This window comes from Canis aureus, chromosome 18 (genome assembly GCF_053574225.1).
Source record: "Canis aureus isolate CA01 chromosome 18, VMU_Caureus_v.1.0, whole genome shotgun sequence".
NCBI classification, from domain to species: domain Eukaryota; kingdom Metazoa; phylum Chordata; class Mammalia; order Carnivora; family Canidae; genus Canis; species Canis aureus.
The window spans coordinates 55,639,931-55,653,898 of record NC_135628.1 but is presented as its reverse complement, the minus strand read 5'-3'; the positions used below and the strand labels follow the sequence as shown (position 1 = coordinate 55,653,898).

General features: G+C 48.3%; 1 long non-coding RNA gene and 1 pseudogene across 1 annotated transcript in view; one reads left to right on the top strand and one right to left on the bottom strand.

Annotated features, from left to right (window-relative positions):
• The window catches only part of LOC144289121 (uncharacterized), a 101,277-nt gene that overhangs the window by 26,907 nt on the left and 60,402 nt on the right, over positions 1–13,968 (bottom strand). The gene's annotated exons all lie outside the window — the stretch shown is intronic.
• On the top strand, positions 3,915–4,392 carry LOC144289118 (glyceraldehyde-3-phosphate dehydrogenase pseudogene; annotated as a pseudogene).

Here is a 13,968-nt window from a genome sequence, read left to right as displayed (position 1 = left end):
GGGCTACTTGCATGGAGCCTGCTTCTCCCTCTGCCTGTGTCTCTGCCTCTCTGCCTCTCTGTGTGTCTCTCTCTCTTTCCCTCTCCCTCTCCCTCTTTCTTTCCCTCTCCCTCTCTATCTCTCATGAATAAATAAATAAAATCTTTAAAAATAATAATAATGCCTTTACTCTATCTGGTCCTTCTGCCAGGCCAACCCTCCCTCAGACGTCCATCTGACCGACTCCAAATGGAGACCTAAAGGAGTCTGTGCAAATCACTTCTCAGCAAGGCTTATTATCCTGAGCCCCCCTTTACTGCTGGCACACACCACAATCCCAACATTCCTGATGCCCCTCATTCTCTCCTTTTACGAGATCACTTCTCTCTTTCTAATAGACTCTATAATTTGCTTATTCTTGCCTTTACTTATATTTATATCTAATATATAAATATACACACACACACACACACACACACACACACACACTAGAATCTAAGGCACCAGGAGCAGGAATCTTTGCCTGCTGGGCTCACTGATATCTCCAAAGCCCTAGAACAGTGCCTGGCTCAGGGCAAGCACTGAAATAAATATGCACTGACTGTTGCTCAATTTGGAAATAGCCCTCATTTCTATGAGCAGCATCCCTGCATCATACCTTCATTTTGGTACTTGAAAGATGCTGATGCTTAGGTAGGGTGAATGTTCCATGAAAGCTCCAACTTCAGAGGCTGCTACAGGTATGTCTGCTCTCATAGGCAGGGACACTCCCTTGCCCTGCTGCCACCATATTTCTCCCCTCACTTGAAGAGAAATTCTATTAATCATGCAGAGAAACCAAGTCAGGGAGAAACAGACTTCAATTAAACCCTGGGAAATTGGGCAGCCCCGGTGGCACAGCGGTTTAGCGTCGCCTGCGGCCTGGGGTGTGATCCTGGAGACCAGGGATCGAGTCCCATGTTGGGCTTCCTGTGTGGAGCCTGCTTCTCCCTCTGCCTGTGTCTCTGCCTCTCTCTGTCTCTATGAATAAACAAAATCTAAAAACAAAAACAAAAACAAAAACAAAAAAACCCTGGGAAACTGAGATTGAGCTAGATAGATACTCCAAGTAAAATGAATGTGTCAAAATGTAGTGAAATAAATCTGGGACTAGAGTAAATCAGAAACTCAATGTGGTTCAAATGGCCTCTGGATGTCAAAATGTAAATGTTAACCAAAGATGCTTTTGCACCTCACAGACTCTTTTTTTGTCTATAATTTCACATTATCTTCATAACAACTCTAAGAAAGAAGTCATCCCCATCCTAGAAAGTGAGGAACTGGTGTTCCAGGAAATGAAAAGATGCCTCCAAAGCCATACAGCTATGTGGGGATGCTAGAAGACAGATCTCATGACTGAGCACAGAAATTTTCCCACTGGGGTGTCTGAAGCCCAGGGGTGTGTGGGGTGTGCCTGGGGGACCCAAAGTCACAGCACAGATATGACATGGCACTTCTGTCCTGGGGTTCAAAGAAATAAAAGGTATTACTCTTATATTAAAACAAATGGGGCAGCCTGGTGGCTCAGTGGTTTAGCACCGCCTTCAGCCCCAGGGCGTGATCCTGGAGAACTCGACATACTTTAAAAAAAAAAAATTAGACTTAACAAAATTTCCATATTTATAGAAGTCAGCTTAAAGCCCTGTAGCACCCTCCCAACCCCTGCCTCAGTCTTACATTAACCAGCTGTGTGATTTTAGAGAAGTTACTTACTTTCTCTAAGTCTAATTTGGGGATGTGTATTGAAATAATAATGCCTTCCTCATAGACTTGTTAAGAACATTAAATTAAGATACGTAAGAGAAGGGCGGCTAGGTGGCTCAATAAGTTAAGTGTCTGCCTTCAGCTCAAGTCATGATCCCAGGGTCTTGGATAGAGTCCTGTGTCCAGCTCCCTCAGCAGGGAGTCTCCTCCTTCCTCTCCCTCTGCTCCTCCCCCTTGCTCATGTGCACACACTCTTTCAAATAAATAAAATCTTTTTTTAAAAAAGATACATAATAGAAACCCTAAAAACAGACCCTGGCAAAGGAAAAAAGAATGAACACATTTATTTATCATTATTATGTTGTAATATTTTTTAAAAAACACATATGGAAAGCAAGAAGCAATCATCCCATTAAAAGTCCCCAAACTCCTAACATGTCCGATGTAAGGTTTCACTTGAGAAGCAAGAACAGGAAAAGATTTAGAGACTACAAATTGCAAACATGATTAGGGGTAAAAAGGCAAGATGTTTCAGAAAGGTTAAAGGAACTGATTTTCTTTGAACTTGAGGAGGAAAGAGCTGAGAGACTTGGAACCTTCATGAAGTAAAGAGAAGACTGGCTCTGGTCCACCGTTGCCAGGGCTGCAAGGGGTGCCACTCTGACCCCAGTTGGGGTGAGAAAGGGAGGGCTGACCAGGCATCGGGGGCATCTGTGTGGCTATCAGGAATCTGAGAGGAATGGAGCCCATTCTCCTGGAGATTTCCCTGGAGATCCTATAGTACAGGACACTGGCACATAGATGAGGAGGAGCTGATCTTGAAGCAGAAAGTTTGGCCATCAGTATGGTAAAATCTGATGCACCATGAGTCCATATTTCCCCATTATCTTCTTTGCTGGTCCTGCCTGGCTGCCCCACGGTCCTGTTTTACTTACTATGTTAAGTCATTTATGGCTCCAGAGGATAAATGCAACCCCCAAGGTATTATCTTATCTGTTGAGTCACCAAGTCTTTTTTTTTTTTTAAGATTTCATTTATTTATTTGAGAGAGAGAGAGCATGAACAGCAGAGGGACAAGTAGACTCTCTGATGAGCAGGGAGCCTAATATGGGGCTCGATCCCAGGACCCCAGGATCATGACCTGAGCTGAAGGCAGATGCTCAACCGAGCCACCCAGGCACCCCAGAATCATTAAGTCTTTAACACTAGAACTCATTAAACAAGCTCCTGTCAACCACTAGAACACCCTGGAAAGGGACGCAGAACAAGTATGTTGTGAGATTTCAAGGAGAGAAAGGCTGGGGACCACCAGGGGAGGGGCCTGGCAGCACTGGAAGGAGCGGGGTGGGGGGACACCTCATCTCCTCACAAACCCTCCACTCACGCTACTTCCAGAGGCTCTGCCCAGTCAGGGGAGCTCTGGGAAGGCAGGACCTTGGTCTCGATGACTTTATTCCTGGGTCTAAAAGAGCTCGCACCCACCCTCACATGGGCACACTTGCACACATGCAGCTGACCACTCACGGCCATCTCCGCAGCTGCAGCTGGGGCCTCTGTCTAGATCGTGCTTCATCACTTCCTGCTCTTAAGGCTTCCAGTTCTAAATCTGGGCTACAGACATTCTCTGAGACCACTGGGTCCTCTCGGCATCCCCTGCCCCCCCAGCCCACATTGGTCCAGCATCTCTCCCTGCCTCTTCCCCATGGAGGCCCCTGCTGCCCTGCTCCCTGTTTCTGTCTCTCCCCCTCTCAGGTCTCCCCATCCCTCTCCCACAGGTCTGACCTGCCCATCTATCTCATCTCCTTCCCCAGGCTGTCCCCCCTCGTACCCTGATCTGTCTTGTCCCCTCTTATCCACCACAACTCTTCTCCCACCCAGTTCTGCCTTGCTATGTACCCTGACTCTGTCCCTGGGCTGTTACTCTGTCTTCTGGCTCCATCCTCCTGACCCCTCTATCCCACATCTGGAGCCACACAAGGTTCTCAATGGAGAGAGAGGGGCAAGACTATTCATGGGGCCTGAAGTGGGATGTCAATCCCCCTCCCTAATATAAAAAAAAAGTACCAAAAAATAAAAAAATAAAAAAATAAAAAAATAAATAAAAATAAAAATAAAAAAAAGTACCTGGTACATCATAGGTGTTCAATAAATACCAAAAAACCGACTCTCCGCTCCTCCCCATTCGACAGACAGCCACATCTTCTGGTGCAGCGCCAGCCACGTCCCCGAGACATGATGGTGAAGGCTGGAGTGAACGGATTTGGCCGTATTGGGTGCCTGGTCACCAGGGCTGCTTTTAACTCTGGCAAAGTGGATATTGTCGCCATCAATGACCCCTTCATTGACCTCAACTACATGGTGTACATGTTCCAGTATGATTCTACCCACGGCAAATTCCACGGCACCATCATGGCTGAGAACGGGAAACTTGTCATCAATAGGAAGTCCATCTCCATCTTCCAGGAGCAAGGTCCCACCAACATCAAATGAGGTGATGCTGATGCTAAGTATGTTGTGGAGTCCACTGGGGTCTTCACCACCATGGAGAAGGCTGGGGCTCACTTGAAGCGTGGGGCCAAGAGAGTCATCATCTCTGTTCCTTCTGCTGATGCCCCCATGTTTGTGATGGGCGTGAACCACGAGAAGTATGACAACTCCCTCAAGATTGTCAGCAATTGGGCAGCCTGGGTGGCTCAGCAGTTTAGCACCACCTTCAGCCTGGGGTGTGAACCTGGAGACCCGGGATCGAGTCCCACGTCGGGCTCCCTGCATGGAGCCTGCTTCTCCCTCTGCCTGGGTCTCTGCCTCAATCTCTCTCTCTCTCTCTCTCTCTCTCTCTCTGTCATGAATAAATAAATAAAATCTTTAAAAAAAAAAAAAAAAAGATTGTCAGCAATGCCTCCTGTACCACCAACTGCTTGGCTCCTCTGGCCAAAGTCATCCATGACCACTTCAGCATTGTGGAGGGCCTCATTACCACCATCCGTGCCATCACTGCCACCCAGAAGACCATGGACGGGCCCTCTGGGAAGCTGTGGCGTGACGGCCGAGGGGCTGCCCAGAACATCATCCCTGCTTCCACTGACACCACCAAGGTTGTGGGGGCAAGGTCATCCCTGAGCTGAATGGGAAGCTCACTGGCATGGCCTTCCATGTCCCCACCCCCAATGTGTCAGTTGTGGATCTGACCTGCCGCCTGGAGAAAGCTGCCAAATATGACAACATCAAGAAGGTGGTGAAGCAAGCATTGGAGGGCTCCCTCAAGGGCATCCTGGGCTACACTGAGAACCAAGTTGTCTCCTGTGACTTCAACAGTGACACCCACTCTTCCACCTTCAACCCCGGGGTTGGCATTGCTTTCAATGACCACTTCGTCAAGCTCATTTCCTGGTCTGTGGACCTCATAGTCCACATGGCCTCCAAGGAGTAAGAGCCTCCTGGACCACCAGCCCCAGCAAGAACAAGAGGAAGAGAGAGGCCCTCAGCTGCTGGGAAGTCCCTGCCCCAACTTAATCCCCCAACACACTGAGAATCTCCTGACCTCCAATTTACATCCCAGACCCCGAGAAAGGGGAGGGGCTTGGGGAGCCCTACCTTGTCATGTACCATCAATAAAGTATACCATACCCAGCCAAATACATACATACATACATACATACATACATACATACCAATAAAACAATGAGTGAATAGATGAATACTAACTGAATGACACTGGAAAGCACAAGAGTGGAGAGGATACCTGACATCCTCATCCCAGAATATTCTGCAGCACAGATTATTTCTCAGGGGTGAGCAACACTGTGGGCAATTCCTGCTTTCTGGGGAGAGGGATCCTGCAACAGAGATCATGCCATCGCCCAGGGGAAGCCAGAATGACTTCCAAGGCTCAGGACTTGGCTGGCTGTTGTTTCAGATGAGGGACAGAACAACCCTGAGGGAACAATGACACTCCATCTGCTACTTAAAGTCCCCTGTGCCCTCAAAACTCCCTCTGGGCAAAACACAACAGAAGCACAAGATTCATGGTATTCTCTCTTTCCTCAGGGGGCTCTAAGTCCCTAGAATCCCTGGTCAAAGTCCCTTTTGATAGGTAAGCTCATCCTACAACATCATCCTGCAATGTGCCCAGATGCTGGGCAAGGGGGGGAATAACCACTGTGAACAGAATCTGGCACCTGCCTTCAGTCTCAATTTGGTGACACCCAGGAACCCAGAGAAGTAGGGGATGGCTGAGTTCAGCAGGCAGTAGCTGGGGCTTCCAGGAAGTGGATCAGAACGGGGCCAGGATTCATACCAGGAATGGAGGCTGAGGGGAAGAGTCTGTGCAAGGGCCAGGAGTCCAGGATAAAAGACCTGTTTCAGGCCTGCTAGGGTGGGTGCCCCTTGCTACTTGCACCACTGGGCTCAGCAGGGTGCCCCAGAGACCCTGGCCAGGTGAGATCTACCTGCCTGCTCCATCCCCACCCTCAGTGTTCATCAGAGGAACCTTCCCTCTGGGCAGGAAGCTCTGTGGATGCTGAGCAGGGCCTCGGCATTAGTCAGCATCATCAGGACATCACTCCCTCCACCTGGGCTCCCTCCACCTGGGCTCCCCGAAGGAAATCAGCACTTGTTTCCAGGCCTGGTCGTCAAGGTGGCCCTGCCACAGTTAACCCATTGCACACAGGACAGGTCATTAAGACATCCACCTGCCTGCCGCACCCACACCAGCTCACCCTGGTGGCCTTCTGGCAGAGGCCAGGAAGCGCCAAGGGAGGAGTTGAGGCGTGAGGTGCTACTGCCCTCTGCTGGCAGCTTCCAGATATTCCACACTGGTGCCAAGGAAAAGGCCCAACAGGCAAAAAGGGCAGGCATCCTCTCTCCTTCCACTCATCCTTACACTGGAGGATACACAGGACTGCCAGCTCCCCCTGGGGCCAAGGAAATGGCCGCACCAAGGAGAGCTAGCCAGCTCTAGCCAGCCAGAGACAGAACAGAAAGCACAGAAGAGGAACGAGGAAGACAAAAGCAGAAAGAAGGAAGCTCACCAACCTCTCGAGTAACAGCCCCCTCCATTTACACCGTCCTTCACAGGATAGAGCACTGAAGCACACTGGACAACTCCAAATGGCATAGCAGCGCAGGTATGGGTTACCTCCATTTTGCAGATGAGAAAGGTATAGGCCCAGAGAGTTGATGTCCCTCACCTACAGTCACACAGCCAAGTGTGGAATGTGACCCACAGCACAGGGTCTGCCTTCCTTGTCCAGGGCTCTGACAGATAATATTAAACAAGTGTTTCTGGTCCTCTGTTACACATCTCAGAACGTCTGCAATCACGAGATCTTGTACTGAAAAAAAGCACGTGCCTCCCCACCACTAGATGTGATTGACCTGACTGGTCATCTGGCCACTGCCAGGCGTGGTCTGAGATAGGCTGGGTCTGGTTACCATCTGTGTTCTCTGTAACAGGCTGAAAAGCACATAAACAGAGATGAGCAAAGTTCTGAGAAAACAGAACACCTTAGAGCCCCCCACCCCCACCTATGTAACAGGTAGACAGTCCCTAGGATGCTTACATGCTGGGCTAACCCCTACAAGGCTGCAGCTCAGATGATCTGCTTGCTTAACACCACACTCCTGTGGCTTCCAATAAGTGACTAGTGTGGCCATCACTGAAGAGAAGCCTAGGCCTCAAATAAAGGTAGCCAGGGGCTCTGGGCTCAACACATCCCCATATCCTCTCTGGTTTGGGGGTCTTTTTCCTCTTCTCCCCTGGAGACAGATTATGCCCTGATCAGTGTCCCCAATCTATCTACCTTCTCTCCTATCCTCTCTGTTTCTGGTTGGTCTCCCACAGCTCCTGCCATAGCCACTGCCTTCCTCCTTCCCTCCTGCCCTTCGCCCAGGGTCAAGGGCAGGGCTGGCCCTCCCAAGCAGGATGAAACTGATTGGAAAGAAGCAAGCACATCCCTCATCCTTGCTTCTCTGAGTCAGCCACAAGCAATAGTAAAATGCATCCCCTGCTCTGGACCGAGGAGCAGGTGACAAATGGGCAACTTGTTCTTCCTCTGGATTTTTTTCTAATGCTTAGAGAAGAGAGGAGGAATATTTATTAGTAAGGAAATGGGACTTGTCGGAGCCTATGAACGCCCCCACACATGTCTGCTCTCAAGGAAGAAGAAAGACAAGTTAAGAAATCTAAGACCCCTGGTGAGCTATGGAGCAATCTCTCTGGAAATAAAATGTGCACCCAAGCAGGGGCTCCAATCAGACGTTTTCACCAGTGAGAAAGGGGAGCTAGCAGAGAGGAAAATGAAGCCCAGCGCCCTCCGCCCCCTACTGCTCTCAGTCCTGGGTGCCCTGGGGCTCATTTCCAGCCCTAGTCTTTGCCTATTTGGCTAAGTCCCACCATCCCTGACCCTCTCTGCCACTCTGGACTAAGCGGGGCTATGGCAGCTTGCAGATGGGCCAGACCTGCCTCAAAAAAGCTTCCTAAGGGGGACTATCTGCAAGAGGACTCTGGGATCATTGCCACCCACCCCTAGGAGTATACACAGTCTCATGGCAGGTCAGACCTGGGCAGCTCTGTCCCTTGTGACCTCTCCTTGTCCTGCCCTGCAGGAGCCAGTGCTGACCCAATGGTGCTGACACTCATCTGCTCTCAGAGACCAGCCTCCATGTGCCAAAACAGTGCTCAGCCCCATGGGGTTAGAGAGATGAGTAAGACCCCAAGGGATGACCAATGACAAAATGTCACATCTCTGTCTCATGTAACTGCTCAGGAGAGTGTTTATGCCCATTATCTCATTTTAGATACCTAATGGCACTGGGTAAAAGCTAGTTTTCAAATCTTTGCCTCACAGAAGAGGAAAGAAAGAGTCTCACAGAACCTGACCCTCAGACTTCTGCTCAAAGTTCTTGGACTCTACCACCCACAGCTGGATGGCAAGGCAAGGTCTTTCCACTGATTCCAGAAATGGAGAGGGTTTGACGAGCCCCGAGACAGGGACAGGATCACAGATTGGGGTCCTCAGATCGGAAGGTATGCAGCTGTATGGTGTGTAGGGGACTCTAACCCTATGAGTACCTCTCCCAAACCAGGTGTCCTCTCCAAAGAACATCCCAGATAATGCCTGTTTCTGAGCAACGGGCTAGAAGCAGACTGGACAGGTAAGGCTGTCTGAACCAGGTCCTCACTGGTGCTGCCTGGGGTCACCTTTTCAAAGTCACCCATACCACAACTTCAGCATCACTCTATATAGCCCAGGGGCTGGTAAATGTCCAGCCAGAGAATCTGTCTCAGGGAGAATAAGAAGACTTGAGCCTAGATTTTCCTCCCTGATCCTCTCTGCATCTTCCTGACCACCCAGCCCCCAGCCAAGGCCAGCGACCTTCCCAGAAGCCCTGCAGCCACGGCCATTTGAGCCTCATGTGTGGGTCTCTCCTTCCCTCTGGTGGACACACCACAGCAGTGCAACCACATCCCTGCACAACCCAAGTGTACAAATCACCTTTCTTCCCACGGCCTCTCTGACCTTTGCTCTTTGCCACAGGATGCTGTGTCTGGATGGGTTGCTACGTTTGGATGAGAGTCAGTTACCTTGCTCTCTGCTCCCAACTCCCACTCCCCTTACTTCCCCCTACAGATGAGAACAAGTTCCTTTCTATCTGGACACTGCCTGGCTTAGTGTCCAGGTCCTCCAACATGGTTGGTATCCTGCCCCTGGTGCTACTGGGGCTCCCCTGCACTGTGACCCCTTCCCCCCAGATCTCCTTGCCCACATTTCATCCCTGCCATCTGCCTGTCAGGCTGGTCTCCTCACCCACAGAAGGCTCAGACCTTCAGTAAGGGATGACCTGGCCCCAGATGGCCGCCACCAGCTTCAAGGCCCTGGGATGCCAGTCTCTGAGCCTCTGCTCCTCTAGGTTGACTTGACTTGCTGCTTGGCCCCAGTTCAACTCACTTTGTAATCAACACTGACTTCAGCCTTAGCAGGCATTGTGCTAGGAGCAGCGGGAACCAGAGATCAGTCTACCAGGGAAAGTGGACATGAGTAGAATGAACCAAGACCTTACGGGGACAGCAACCTGGAATCCCCTACAGGGAGGATTTGTGGGTAAAGTGATCAATATAAAGTGATGCATAAGCAGTTTCACCCAAGGGAAACAGTGTGAGGAGGTTGGCTGCAATGGCTGCCACCTATTGAGCATTGTCTTACCTACATTATCTTCTACCCTGGTCCTAGCCCTGAAGTTAAATAACTATCTATTACTATCTATTACAGAGCCTCAGAGCATTAGAGTAGTTTGCCCCAGCCTGGTCTCATGTTCCTTGCACCATATTCTGTTGCTTTTCTAGCAGAAGGCAGAACATGAGCAAACACGTAAGGGCATGGAAGTGTTGGCACACTCAGGAATGGAGAATGTTTCCAGATAGGTTGAGACAAAGCTTTGTGAACATGATTTTATAGTAGGGGGAGGTGGTATGACTTAAACTTTCAGAGATTTTCAGATGGCAGATGAAGAGGCTAAGACTAGGAGTGGTTGACTAGATGCTCCTCAATAACCCTTCTCTCCTTCTATGGTAATAGAACTCATAGTTTTTGTCTTCGTTCTTGGTTGCTCTAAATGAAAACATTTCCCAGCCTTCCTTGCTGATGTGACCTATGGCTAGGGGAATGTGAGCAGAGCCTATGTAAACAACTTCTAGGGGATTCTCTTAAAGAAAGGAGCATGCCTTCCCTTCCTCTTTTGCCTCTTCCCACTGGCTGGACTGCAGATGAGCTGGTAAGATATATGGGATCACACAAACACAGGAATAACAGAGCAGCAACATGGAAGACACCTGCATCCCAGACACCACAGAGCTGCCATGCTGTCCCAGGACTGCTTATGGTCTGACTGTTATTTGTGAAAGAGAAATAAACTCTCACATTTAAGCTGTTGTTATTGTGATCTCTCTGTTGGAAGGGCCTCCGCCATGGCAAGGAGGAAGAAGAACAGGATGAGAGTAGGTTCCAGAGACTGTGGAGGAAACACCAACAGGACTCGGTATCTGACTGAATGTGGGGCACGAGGACAGAGGCCCAGCATGGCATTAAGTTGACAGCAGAATGGAGGTATTCGAAACATGGTGTCCTTTCTCTTTATTATTTCACTCCTATATCTTACTCCCTCCTCATCCATCTTCTCTTCAGGACCCCTCCTTTCTCAGATGCCAAATTGCTTTCCCAAGACCTCTCCTGTCTCTATTCTTCACACATACTTCTCCACTTGCAGCATGCCACCTTTGCCTGGCTGACACAGAGCATCTTTTATGGACCTGATGCAAACAGCACCTCCCCCTGGGAAACTGCCCTGATTCCCCAGATAAAGTCCCATCGCCTGTACTTTCCTATGTCCCCTGTACTGCGCTGCCTCTATCTCAGCATGGACATTACTGTTCTATAAGCTTTGCTTTCTAGTCATTTCTCTCACTTAATCAGGAGCTCCTTGGGGACAGAGACCATATTCACCTCTGGATCCTCACTGCCCAGTATAGAGCCTGGTACTTGATGGGCATCCACAAGATGTCATTGTGTGGGATTTTCCTTTAACCTCACTCCTCAAAATCACCCTCTGGCTCCCCATTTACCATTCGCCCTCAGCAGGTTCCACCAACTGAGTTACATACAGCACTTATATGAAACAGAAGCAAAATAAGCCAGCAATGCCAGGCAGCCACCTACAGCTGCACTCACCATGTTCTGACTCAGAACTGCCATTATCAAAAGGTAACAGGTTTCTAGTCTTACTCTCCATTTGGGCAGAAAAACTTGAAGCAAGCTTTCTCAAGGATGTTTAACTTGAAATGTTCCATACCTTAAAATTTAGGTCTCCATTTCAGAAATGATTCAGCCTTAGATGAAAGAAGACAAATATCACTATTTTATCGAAAGTTATGACACACCATGCATGTCAAATCTCCATATACTTTTCCCTCCTAATGCAGCAAAATGATACCTTTATCACCATTCAATCAAAGGCTCACCAAGTCGGTGCAGGGAGATGGGGCTGTAGCAGTAATCACCGGATGCTTCTGCAACCCCTCACACCAATCTACTGCACAGCATCACCGTTATAAACACATGAAAGGCTTCCTCGATTTCACTCCCCATCATCATCAACCACAACAGATATTTATTGACTGTCTGTTATATGCAAGACACTTTGCTAGGTGCGGGAAAAGAAAACTTCAAGAGAAATTTCCCAAGGACTTTGAAAAAGGGAACATGTGTCCCTTAGAAGTAAGTTATCTGTCTCTGAAATGAGTCACAGAGTCATTTGTAAAAGGAGACAAACGCAATAGCTTTTATAAAGAAAAATGGTCTAGACCAATGTGCATTGTCAGATTGCTCTGTGTGCAATTTCTGCCGAATGTAAGAAAATGATGCCATCATAATTATTCAACCACATGGTGACCAAGTGGATGTGGAAGGTCAAACCTTCAGCACTGTACATCAACATCCTTCTTGTCTCCTGATGTCCTGAGACATCCCTGTCTCCTGATTCTCCCCCGCCCAGCACTGCCAATACCAGTGGGCAAAATGTTTCTACAGTCCTGCCCTCTACTCAGTCACAAAATGTGAAGACTGGATCGAAATGTTTTGAAGAAGATCTGCACTTTTGAAAAGGGCTCTGTATCTCCAAAATCAGTCAGAGTTAAAACAAATGCAATAGTTTCAGGGAGAAAAAAGACAGAACTCTATGAACACAAAATTTCTGTGTGCCTTTGCTAATGAGTTCAGGAAAACAATAGAAACGTTACTGTCCTACAAATATTCACTGAGTCACTCAGAGATGCAAAGCCTTTATCAGTTGTTTCTGAGCATTGCTTAAAAATCTCTTTACACATTCAAGTCACTGAGCATCATTATTAGCAAAATATTGAAATGTACATGATTTTACTCATTTGTGCAAGAAAACTTGAAGGAAAATTTCTCAATATTTTGAATCTTCGAGTTTTATATATCTGACACGTTCCATTTCTGCATCAAGTGTCTATGTAGCTGTTTTTGTTTAATGCAGAGAAAAAAGGCTTCTATCCCTATTTAGAATGCAGAGCCTGAGAGATACCAAAAACCAATTTCTTCACTCTAAGAAATGAGAAGAAGGAGACCCAGGAAAGGGCACAGCCTTCACAGTCACAAAATGTGATGCAAGGGCCAGGACTGTCTAAAAGTGACCTCAAGACCACACTTTAGGTTTCCTGGGCACTGACTGAGCTGAGAAGAGGTCCCCAATTCTCCCAGTGCAAAGCACAGCACCCAAGCCCAGCATCTCACAGGACCAACTGGCTTTCCTACACTCCTCACACCTACACCTCTACAGAGGAGCTGCGACTTCCAATGGGCCCCAGGTCTGCAGGTACCGAACAGGTGGTGTTTCCAAAAACTCTCAGTAACAGCTGATACTAAAACCCAGACTGCCCTGTGCCAGGCAGTGAAGTTTCCCTTGTCTACTATCAGGCGGCTCTCAAACCTGCCCCCACAAAGAGGCAGACCCCAAGTAGTAAAGTCTTTCCATCGGAATGCAAAGCCACACTGCGCACCCAATATAGCACCTGATCCTGGTATGCCTCTTTGGAGAGGCAAGGGGAGGCAGGAGGTCTGTACCTTTTCCCTCTACTGACTCTGCCTTACACGTTCTTTTTATCCACCCCTACTCACCAAGAGAAGTCTAATTCTTAACTTATACAATGTGACATGTGGAATGGGTTCTGAGTCCTGCTGTATAACAGGTGATCACCCAGATGGAAACTCTGTGTCACTCTAGTGACCCTCATAGGGCCACTTTGTGCCATGCAGAGCCAGCTGACAGAAAGAGTTGGGAAGAAAACCAAGGTACCCACCTTTTAACGTGTCACATTATTATAACTTTACTTCACAGTACTTCTGTATAGATGGTAATACATATATAACTGTATCAGTCAAGAGTTCTCCAGAGAAACAGAACCAATAGGAAATAATATACACAAAGACATAGATACAAGTGTAGATCAAATTTTTTTGCAAGGAATTGGCCCACATGATCATGGAGTATGACAAGCCCCATGATCCACAATTGGAAAACTGGAGACTCAAGAGACTCAATGGTGCAATCTCCAATCCAAAAGGCTCAAGACCCAAGGGTGCCAATTTTCCAGTTCCATTCTAAGGCAGGAAAGGACCAGTGACCCAGCTCAGTAGCCAGGCAGGCAGAAGTTCCCTCTTACTTGGCCTT